Here is a 12,220-nt window from a genome sequence, read left to right on the forward strand (position 1 = left end):
CTCTACTGTCACTGGGGACGAGGAATGGGTCCACTACAAGACACCGGAAGGGAAGCAACAATGCCATCAGTGCAAACAGCCACAGTACCTAAATCCGCGGAAGTTCAAACACTGTCTGTTGGCAAAGTGATGACGAGCGTCTTTTGGGACAGGAAGGGGTTATCGTTGTTCGAATTCATGCCTGTCGGTGCAACAATCAATGCGGACCGCTGCTGTGAGACGCTGAAGAAGCTTTGCGGCACGATTCGAAAGAAGATGAGAGGCATGCTCGCGAAGGGAATGCGTTCGCATCAGGACAACACTCGTCCTCACATCGCCCGTGTAACGAACGATCACATCAACAACTTTGCATAGGATGAGGTCACACACCCGTCCTACAGCCCAGACATATTCCCAAGTGACTATGATCTCTTCCCTGAACAGAAAAAAACGGAAAGACACCTGGTTAGAACGCATTTAAGAACGAGAGACGAGCTGAAAGAAGAGGTTTTGAGCTACATTCGCGGCGCGGTGGGAGAGTTCTACGATTCGGGCATAAATAAAATGGTAAACCGCACGCAAATATGCACGCATCTCAAGGACGATAATGTAGACAAATAGGGGAAGGTCTAAGCTTTCCAAAAATGTATTATTCAATGCCAGCAACCATGTTTCTCATTGTGAAAAATCACTGGGAACCCTAGTTTACGGACTACCCTCGTATAATATGCAGAAATGAGGGATCCTAACGTTTTCATGGTGTGGCATTGTCACAGGAAAATGAGAGGCGCGCGGTTAGCACGATTCTAAATAATTTTATTCAAGAGGACATGGGGATCAGTTTTCAAGCATTTCTTATTAACAGTAGAGCTGTTTAAGGCAGCATTTATAACGTGAGCTGCTAACAGAAATTATCATCATCATGAACCGGCACGCGCTCTCTTCTTCCTCTTCTTCGTCGCCTGCTTCGCGCTCATAACACGTGCGCCGACATCAGGGGCGTAGCCAGGGGGAAGGGGGGTTGGGGGCTTCAACCCCTCCCCCCCCCCCCAGAATTTTTTTAGCTTTGCTGGCGTATATACCCGATGGGCCACAAAAATCCAGTGGACATCCGAATAATAGCAGAACGTCCACGTCCAGCCACGGTTATCCCCAGGATGACCTAGCGCCGTTGCCTTTCGGTTGTTCTATAACGTCAGTTTTATTTGCTGTCTTGAGCGTCCTAAGGATATATACAGTGGGTTTCATTTCGACGTCATAATTTGGACAAGAGCGGGACATCCATGGCTCATTATGTTTGTATTGTTATTAACATTGCCTGAACTGCGTGTTTGGTTCAAGAGACTTATCTGCTGGGAACACCGCATCAATGCCTCTATTGTGAATTCACTAAATTTTTCGTGGCGAAATTGCCCGCTTCCGCAAGCAAAAACAAGACCACGCCCACAGTTTAAGCGCCTCATCGCTACAGAAATGAAAAATGTGAATTTCAAGCTGCTGAAGCACCGTTAAATCGTGGACTTTGCTTAATACCTAAAGCAACGTTTCTTTGTTTCGTGACTAAATCGCAGCGTGACGGCCAGGAATGCATGATCCGAAACAATGACGAATTCGACATCACACGATTTAACAACGGAACTATATTTTACACCATCACCGTGTACGCATACAGATGTCCGCAACAGCAGCTACAAAAGGACTGGAGTGTGTGTGAGATCGTAATACTAAGGACCCTAGATTCCATTGTAGTACGTACATTTATCGCAAATCGATCAAAGCTTTTGCTTTGATTGATCCAAAGCTTAAACCGCAGCGGTGGCTACACGGTAGAGCGTCCGCTTCCAATGCGGTAGGTACCGGTTTCGATTCCCAGTGCCGCCCGGAAACCCACCGGCTTTTCTCAAAGGGTACAGAAGTACACCGACCTCTCACTCGGTTGATCTTAAGTATTCATCTCGAAAGGTGACCCGACAAGGCCTTTTGGCGCGCCTTAACCCACCACAGCCTTGGTGAAGTAGTCGAGCAACAACCGCTGCTGTGGGAGGCAGAATATCGCTGCCGCCGGGGACCTACCGGTGAAATACGCACAAGCTCACTTTTAAGGACGATAGTCTTTCTTGGGGAACCTAAACGCAGAAATTTTGGTCTGTCTTTCTGTCTGTCTGTCTTTCTGTTTGTCGGCACGTCACCCGAATCAGCCAACCGGCCAAAGTTGAACCACTTGCTTACCGCCCACCCATCTTGAACTGGTACGGCTGTTCATACTTGTGAACGTTGTCGATCAAAAAGTAAATATTACGCATATCTGAGGCGTAGCATCATTAGGTAAGTATTAGGTGGTGTGTTCCTTTAATAGAAAATACATAGATACGCACTTTTAAAGACCTTGATGGTATGCATTTAACGTTGAGACAGTAACGCGTTTATTAAAAGATTGCCACAGCTGAAGCGATCAGCGGTACAAGCCGAGCAAGCGCGAGCGCCAACAACAACCGTCTTCGTCTTCTTCTTTCGCAGGCGTTCTTGTCTGCGCCCTACCATGTTACAGATCACTCCCCCGCGGAAAAGGAGCCATCCTGGCGACCTAAGGAACAGGTACAACTGGTGAGTCATAATGCGGCTTCAGTCGATCGACGTGAACAGTATCGCGGCCGCGACGACGGCGGTCCGTAGATGATTGAACAGTCTCAATCATATAGTTAACTGGGGATGCTTGACGTATAGACGTTGTAGGGGCCTTCGTACTTAGGCAGTAGCTTTGTGGAAATGCCAGGAGCGGAGGAGGGAACGCGAAGCCACACCAACGTTCCAGGCGAATACGACTGAGGAGGCAGGTTTTCGTCGTGACGGCCCTTCTGGCCCTACTCGCCCTACAATGTTACAACCCTAGTTTCTTAAGCTGCGCTGAAAATGCGACTGCGCAGAAACTGGTCTTCCCCCGTGCCCTCTGCACAAGCTCATGTTGTGTTTCGGTTTCGGTTCAGTATTGCATTGTACGAATGACAGGGGGCGCCGCTCTGGCATTCCTGTTTTACCCAGGCGACGTGTAAGTAAGAGAGTTTGTGGAGAGTACTCGTTGAGTGCGGACGTTTCTTCTTCTTCCGCGCATCGCGCCAAACAGCGTGTTCGGGCTGGCCGGCATCCCCACCGGTCGCGTTGGTCACCCCCGGTCTTCGCCTGCCGCTGCGCCGGGACTACCAGCCCGCAACACAGCACTCATGTTTCCCGACGCATTGCCAGATGGCGTCCATATCTCACGCAGCGCCTCTTCTATCGTCTTTAGACGACATTTGCAGCGAAGCACGCAGATACGCGGCCAATTTTTTTAATGCATGTCCAATGGACGTCCCTTAATTTCAATAACTATATTCGCAATGATTCCGATGCACGTACTGAAAGGGCGAACTGCATGCACGTCTTGTGTCTGAATGTACGGTTCCGGAACCCATCGGACGACCGACGGATTGGCAATTTTCTTGGGCATAAGGGTCCTCGTCCATCGCGCAACCGGCGGATTTTTGAGGATCTCCGTCGGACATCCGTACTTCCAAGACTGGCATACCAGTGGATGTCCATCGGGCTATCGGTGCCCATTGGGATATGCACGCGCACATACAAACGCACGCACGAACATATATAAAGTACGGTTGAACCCCCCCCCCCCTCAGAAAAAAACTTCTACGCGGGATGCAATAACTCTAGTGGGCGAGACAACGAGTACAGAGAGAGTGAAACAAAGAAAGAAAGAAAGCGAGAAACAAAGAAAGACAAATACAGATAGCGAAAGAGATAAATTCTAGCGGAAAAAGTTTCTTCGCGAGACGAGATTGGAACGCGCGTATCCACGACCCGAGGGCGAGCGTCTTAACCACCCGGCTCTCCAGGCACGCTAGCAGAGCGCAGCATTGCTTCGTATAACATAATATGGCAAGGGAGTGGGAAAGGGAAGGGATGGTGACGAGGACATTAGTGAGGGCGAGGAAGAGGGAAAGTAGGAGTGGAGGGAGCAAAGCAAAGCCTAGAAAGACTGAGAAATATATAGATAGAGAGAATGAAACGCAGAAAGAGAAAGAAGGAAAAAGAGCAAATCAAAAGAGAAAAATAAAAAAACAAGAAAAAGTGATAGAAAGGAAGGGGAAGCGAGAAACATAGAAAGGGCGAGAAAGAAAAATAAGAAAGCTAGAATGACCGAGAGACAGAAAGAAATAGATAGAGAGAAAGAAATACATAAAAGTAAACAGAGACAAAAGAGACCTACACAATAAACAGAGAGAAGCGAGAAAAAACAACGAAATGGAGAAAGAAAAGAAACGAATATTTGCAAAACTTAGTGAAACAGCAACAGCCGGGATTTCCTCGGTGCCCATCAACCCCTCTGTCTCTTTAGCATTGCGCATGCAGTGCAATTGCTACGCAATTATTTTTTTCTCAAAATCCCGCAAAGTGTGGCTCCCGTAGCCGCTGTCTACATGTGTACAGTGCAAAGAGGATGTTGTACTGCATGTAAAAGATTGCGTTTTGCCATAGACAGCGACATGCTTCAGCGTAACGCACAGTAAACGAGTAAACGCAAATCCAAAACACTCTGTCACAGCAGAAACGGAGAGTTTTTGATAAAGAAAACATAGCAACATATATTTTTGGATATTATCTGCTTCAACCAACTTCCTTCAAACGGACGCAGCGCCCTATACAAGTAATAAGATAGAATTCGTGCATGCCACAGCGCTTAAATACCATAGCGTACGCACAGTGACGTGCTGGCGGACCAAATCAGAACTGCCCAGAGGGCCGTGTGGCGGCAGAAAGGCTTGGCCTTTCTGTCCCGACGTGGGAGCAACCCGCATCACTCCGAGACTGAATCTTCAGGGCATCAATAAAGTTAATCATACCATACCATACGTTAAGGTGGCACATATGCTTCATCGTATAACCAGGTTACACAAAAGCCGCTGCCGTTTGACAAAAATTGCTTTCACCGTGCTTACGTTGGAAGAAAATGACAGCGAAATAAAAAGCCAGGTGAAATGTTGAGATACCAGCATCGTATACATATACTACGGGAGGTATTTGGGAGGACGGCGTCTAACGCGATCGAGCGTTGAACGTCGTGAATAGAAAATTGTGGTTGTTGCCACGGCACTTCCTAAGCGCCACGTTTCCTCCAGAAGAGCCGCAAATCCTAAATCCGTGGCGGGAATGCACCAGGCGGATCCAGTGGTGCAGTGCTTACAATTTCTATAGCATCGAATACTGTCGTATGTTTACGTGCCGATACGGGCGCATGCAAAGCTGAGAATAGGAGGCAGTCAGAATGGGTATTACCTTTTTTTCGACGAATGGCATTGTATTCTGTTCTACTAACTCCTTTGCTTCTCATGAAATGTCATCCATGAAAAGCAAGGATTTGAGTTCTCGCCTCAAGCTGTTCCTCACGCGCCTTTTTCACGAACGCGAACTATTTGAATATACTTTTGTTGTTGTAGTTGCCTTGATCTGTCATGAACAGCGTCAAAGAAAATCTCTCACAAAACACTTGTGCGCCGCGTGAGTGCGCTTGTCGCCTGCGTTCTCTGTGCCTGTTTGCACCAGGTGTCTCGCTACCGCATTCTGAAATGTCGTAAACAACCGGGACATCCGAACAGTGCCTCTAGTTATCCGTGAATTTGCTGTCTAGCACAAATAAATCCGAATTCTGGCATCACGCCCAACAATAAGGTACGCGTATGCGACGGTGGATAAGGGCATTCTATACCTGAAAATCCAGCAAGCATCCGCAGACGTGGGATCACACGTGCATACGAACAGATCGGGCTTTGCTGTTCCTTCTCTTATTACAAAGGATCTTGCGTGTCTAAGGTGAAGGCGGCCTTGAGCGAAAAGGCGGTTAACCGAGGAACACACGTTTACGGCGTTTTGTGAGCGCGAGAAGTGAACACCGCAGGCCAAATATATACCCCCACTACGACATCCCTGATAGACCACGTACTGTATAGCTTAGAGATACCCGCTTTTTGAATAATAACAATAATGGCAGTTTTTTTTTCACTAATACCAATAATGACATCAACCACATTATTGGTTTATGTGTTCGGTAAAACCGCGGCGCCGGGTCATTGGAAGACAACTATCACAAGCATCTTACAAAACCTGTGATTCGCACTGCTTCGCAGCGCTTCTAATGTTATGGAAGGCAGCATTCTATACTGGTTTTATTTACAGTTCGCGGCCCTGTGTACATGAAATACGGGGCCTTGTTTTTGACAAACCGTAAAAGTAAGCTGGACAGGCCTATTTTTGCAATAAGCCATCATGCATATCAAATACTTTCACCACATTTCATGAATGGATACGACGCTGAATTATTTGCGAGGAACTAGAAGAAGACTGATGAGCCCGCCGCATTTGTCTCTCCCGGGAAAATATTCTGTTGACATGGAGCGGGTAAGGGAACGCCATCGATTTCGCTACTATACTTTATCGGGACCTCGAACTTGAGGCTTCGTTTCCAGACATATTCTGCGACGTATTGCCTCCGCCTCGGGTGACGCGTGATGAACATCGAGCACAAAGCAAGAGCCTCTCACGACTTTTTCGCTCGTCGATACCCAGATGCTCTCATGCGGCTAGCCTGCCCTGTTCAGAATATGACAAACCAAATGGCTCTCATTATCCCTAAGCAAAACGCTATGCACTGAGATAACTTTGCCGCTCATCGCGCCATTTATCGGATACACGTGGAAGTTGCGAGGATCCGCGGATGGCGCGAAACGATGTTAATATCGCGTGAACGATGAGCTTTGGAGCGATAGCCTGCCAGCTCTTCTCCCTGTATGCTCACCCCCTTCTTCCAAGCACAGCGTAACGACTTCGAGGTAGTCGTTCCGTGCACTGCGTCTTTGTTTCTTGCATCTCGTTGGGAAAGATACGGGACTACCCTGCGGCGAATGGGGTTCTATACGCACGAGCTCGTGAAGGCTGTCTCCCTCCTAACTTGGTCCACTCCTCTTCTTCTTCAAAAAGAATCGTATTGCCGTTAGGCCGTCAACGCTGCTTCCTTGAGGGGAGATGGGTGGGTTGCCATGCGGAAGGTGCCCTCCGAGAACGTGTACCTATACCGTTCCGTTTATGACGACTTCCTGCTGTAGATGCTGTTACTCGCGAGCAGGAGCCTTGCCCATTCCCCGTATGTTATTTCTTTATTTGCTTTTTTACGTGGGTACTTATTTAGGGTGCCTTCAGAAACCGCCAATACGACTTTTCGGCAGTCGCTTCGAAGGAAGAAGCTGTAACACTGCGGCATAAAACTTGGTCATGTTCTAATCTTAGTACTCAGTAAATAAATGAATTTTTCGTTTTTGTTCATGCACAAATAACTAAAGAAAGCACAAATAAATGACTAAATCTAATTCACGCATTCTTCAAGAGCGCTTGTTCTTCTATAACAACAAATATTTGTGTCATTGTTCTTTAAATTCGTCCCTGGTACTCTGTTAGTGGGTTGTTACTGAAATGGGACAGTCGAGAGAGACGTAATTCGCACGTATTAGGCGACAACAATACCCTGCGATTTCCCTGGAACGTTTGTTTTGTACATAAACTTTGTACGTTTGTTTTGTACGTAAACAGAACATTTTTAATTACAAGTTTCTTGTTTTCGCTTCGTTTAGCTCAAGAATTAGGTCAGACAAGACCTAGAGCGCTGGATTCACGGACCATTTCACCGTTCGCTGTTAGACTTTATAAATGAAGCAAATTTGCCTGTGTATTTTTGATACTATGAATTTCTATGCCTAAGGGTAAGCTGTCAAAAATATTCGATTTGAGGAAAAGAACACTTGTGCAACCCCAGAAACGTAGAAACCGCTATATATAGTTGACTATAAATATTTGGAGCTATCTTTACCACAAAGTTTTTTTTCAGTAATGGTTAAAGTAATACATCGAAGTTCATGCATTCTAGCCCCACCGATAGAAATACAAATACCAATCAGTGTGCTTGCTACGCGCTAGCAAAATAACAAAAATGAGCCGGCCCAGTTTGTCCTGTCGGAATCTGCATACAGCGAAGCTTCTTTCGCACTATATCGAAGTCGTTCTTGCTCGACGCTGTACTGCTCTGTCATGTTTGCTCTATGTCCCGCCTCGGCGAAAACTGTAATGCATCCTTGAACGCCACCAGCCTTGTACAAGTTGAAAGAGGGAAGATGGCTTTATGCACCATTTGTTTGGGGTATACGGCCCCCTATTTGAGGCGCACGTGGAAGCAGCCAGGTGACTGATGGCGGCCAGACAGAGAGCAGAATGCATGAGCAGCGTGAGGCCACCTTTGTCAGTACTTCCTAGCTCCACCTTTGTCAGTGCCACCTTTGTCAGTACCATCGCGACCCTTCTGCCTTTTCAACAATGGGCGGATTCCCCCTTCTAGCTTCCGCTGCTGTGGGCGAGGTTGGGCGGCCGTGCGGCTGCCTTCTGAAATTAGAACACATATCGAAAGGAAATTTACTCTTCTTTATATCCTTCGCAATGAATAGAAAGTGAACTGCTTTACACGCTATTTTAGTTTTCAACAGCGCCCATAGTTTCGAATGGAAATAGACGGAAGCTTCGCAGGTTTTTCATCAACGCCAAATAAAAGAGTGGCTTGTTACGCAATTATGGAAGCCGAACATGCATACCCTCTTGTGTTATTGAAGAAAGCGATCACATGGATTTCCTCGTTCCTAAAAGACGATTAGGTGTTGAATGACGTTGTTGAGAGAAGCAAGGTAAACCCAGACAAAGCTCTGTGAGTATTGGCCATGCATATTTGGGAAGGTAATAATGCGTAGAAATACGGAATATTTGTATGAATGCACGATAAAAAAAAACATCTATCGTGCTCTTACATTTGTTTGTGTATGTGCGTGTGCTTTCGTGTTCTTTTCTCCGTGGAGGTCACCCATTGCTACGAGCGGAACTTCGTTTTATATTGAGGCCATTCAGCACTCCTGCAAAGAATATTAAAGGGACACTAAAGAGCAAAACAATTTCTCATATTATTAAAACACTCTTTCACGATGCCAAAAACACCACGGTTGCTACAAGAAGACGCTTAGTAAGCGAGAAAACGCGCAAAAATAATATGTGGGTGGCGACGCCACCTAGAAGTTTCCGCACCATTCGCCGTGACGTCACATATTTTGACGGCGCCTGCTAGGGACTACGTAGTTCCTAATCAATAAAAATGAAGTGCATTGTCCTCTGAGGGGTCCACAGAATTAACATACCAAGTTTGGGGTAATTTTGTTTAGCCTACGGCGCCAAAACACCATAAATACACTTTGAAATCCGTGGCGTCACGCGGGGAGATTTCGGCGCGAAATTTTGAAGTGAAACTTGGAACTTGACTTTTTCCTCTATTGATAAACTTATGATGGCGAAATGAGCGACATTAGACTTTTGACAGCACAATTTATTGATCTAAACCAATTCATTGTTCCTCTTTAGTGTCCATTTAGGCGTACATTTTGAGAGCACGCACGGCAAAACACGGTTCAACCAGTTCGTACTTTCGTGACAAAGTTCTGCCATAGAGAAAGGAAGTCGCTTCAATATTAGGTGGGCGGCGGGGGTCGCTTTAACTCGCTTGCTGCGCATTAGGCACTGCCCATATATCCGACGAATTACAGTCCCTATGCAGCGTGCCGTCTTAATGATGGATGACGCTTTTGCGTGTCGGAACTGCAGCTAACCGTCGGGGTGCGCAGCTTGGATAGTATGGCTTTCGATCACTTTTGGTTCTCTTTAGGGCATTTGACTCTCTCGCTTTTACGGTTTCACAACTATTTTTTTCTTCCGAGTCTATGTATATGAACATTCGCTCTCATCTAACGAAAGCTTGACAATCTAAGTCTTAGCACTGTTCTCTGTCTGCCTGATAGAAACTACTAACAAATAAAGCAGTGGGCCACTGGTGCCCACTGTAACTTTCAAATTGTATGCAGTGCAGTAGTGAATACCAATGGACGTTTCTCTAGGAATACCTGTATGCACATAAAGTGCGAAGGCTGGTTCTATACGCGCGCAACGATAAATAATGAGATAATAATTCGTGAATACATCTTACTCCGTTAACGTGGAGTCACTTCTTCATTATTACCATAAGGTAATCATTCATGAATATCTTAACTAGTATCAACACAGAGAGATGAAATTATTCAATACACATATTAATTCTTTACGAACTTCTCCGCTATTTAAACCTACCGAATATCTACCATTCATCGAAGGCAATGCGTTTTAAAACCGCGAGGGACGTAAGTGCGCGACATATCTATACCTCAGTTAAACGTAAATAAAAATCTTGAAAATGTTCGGACGGTTGGATTTCAACTGGTGGACATTTGATATAGCTAAGCCCGATGACCTACATACTTTACCACCCATGGGCGCGTGCGTAATTTTTTTTTCTTTCATAATATTTATTGCAGGCGAAGTACATGCGTGACGGCCGAAACAGTCAAAGCCGCATCAGACCCTGGCCGCATCAACAAGGACAAAAGAAACAGTGTGTGTTCGTTTTTGTTCTTGTGTGGGTGTGTTGCACGCTAGACCATGATTATACCTGCTGTGGTCCCGCGACGTGAAATCGTCGGGTACTCTCTGTTTTAGATGTCTCATAAGGCAAGAGAATGTAAAAATTTCGATGCCTACGAACACATAATCAGAAACAGAAGAGCATTTTTAACACAGTATTCGTATTAAAAGTAGGAACGTATATATTGCTTTCAAAACCAATGTCTAACTCTCGAAACGCCAGTAAATTCGTTTGATTACGTATCTGAAAAAGCGAACAAATAAACTAGTGCTCCCTGTGCAGAAACGCACAGCATGGCTCCAAGACGCCTTCGCTAATTCTTTTTTCTCTTTGTATTACTAAAATATCGCTTAAATACATCAAATGCATCGCAAGGAGTGTCGGCGCCTCCGGATTGTCGTTCTTTGATTGATACGACTGAGTGCTGCGGAGCGGCATCGAAGAGACAAAAAGGCACTCCCAGTGCTAGGTTTGAGCGACATTTAATGTCCCAGTAACGGCATTTCTCGGCCATCCATCACACGTGGGCCCCGCGAGATCAGCTTTCAGACTGCGCACGTCGAAGTTGTAGTTCGGAGAGAAGTTATTTGGGTCGTTAGCGCGTCCATCTGCTTCTCTTAACATCACGATGGACGCCGTCCTGGGTCTTTCTACGCAGACGTCGCCATCACCGCCTTCCCCGAGGCAACCTCGGCGTCGCGTTGGTTGGGTCACCGCTAACCCTTCGTCGCCGCTTCCCGCTTTCCGCTTTCCCACCTCACGCTTCTCAAAGTGTTCACTCTCCGCGATGTTTTTGTCTTGCGCTTTTTCTGCGAACTCACCGGGGAGCTCTTGTTTATACAGCGATATTTATCGCGGTTTCCGGACCGTGTCGCTGACTTCGCTAATGTGGTGCGCCCTGGGGCTGTTTTCTTGGTGAGGGGAATGTTAATACACTTGCGGCTTTGGGAGCTCTGCCAAACTGACCGGAAGCGATGAGTGTTTTCCAAGCAGTGTAAAACCATTTTTGTATGTCCCCTGATGTTTACGGCTTTTAACGCTTGCCGTGGTTCCAATATCACCAAACATTTTCTAAGGGGTTTGTTTCTCGCCTCGTTTAAATAAGAGCTGACTCCTTTTATGCCACTGTGGAGAAGTGGCGGGACAAGGTCTCTTAATGGGACACCGACGGCAACTATGAAATTTACTAGGGGAGTAAAATGTTATTGGCAAAACGCCGTAGTGCTTAATCGTTGCCAAAGAAAAAGTAAGCTGAGTGTAAGAACAATCACGTATCGAAGGTACTCATAGGACTAGCGCAATCTAAACCAGCCGCCACTGAGCGACAGTTTGCGACGTTAATCTGCGTAACATACAGTTCCCTTTCTAAAACACATCACGCACGCGCCAACGTCATTTTGCTGTACTTGCAACTGCAATGAGTTGCGTTAGCGAGCAGAGCGAGCATGACACTACGCGATAAGAAAATTGCATAAACGTGAGTGAGCCATCGCCGTAGACCTGCATTAAACCGACACATTTTCCTGGCCGGAGTCATTAACAAGGATAACGTCAAGAAGGTTTATCATAAACACGAATGCACAACAAGTAGCGTTTGATCATGTCTTACAATGCACTGCAGATTTTTTTCATTATGAGGAGTGGTTTGCAATCTCACATAAG

The sequence above is a fragment of the Rhipicephalus sanguineus genome, chromosome 5 (genome assembly GCF_013339695.2).
Source record: "Rhipicephalus sanguineus isolate Rsan-2018 chromosome 5, BIME_Rsan_1.4, whole genome shotgun sequence".
Taxonomy (NCBI): domain Eukaryota; kingdom Metazoa; phylum Arthropoda; class Arachnida; order Ixodida; family Ixodidae; genus Rhipicephalus; species Rhipicephalus sanguineus.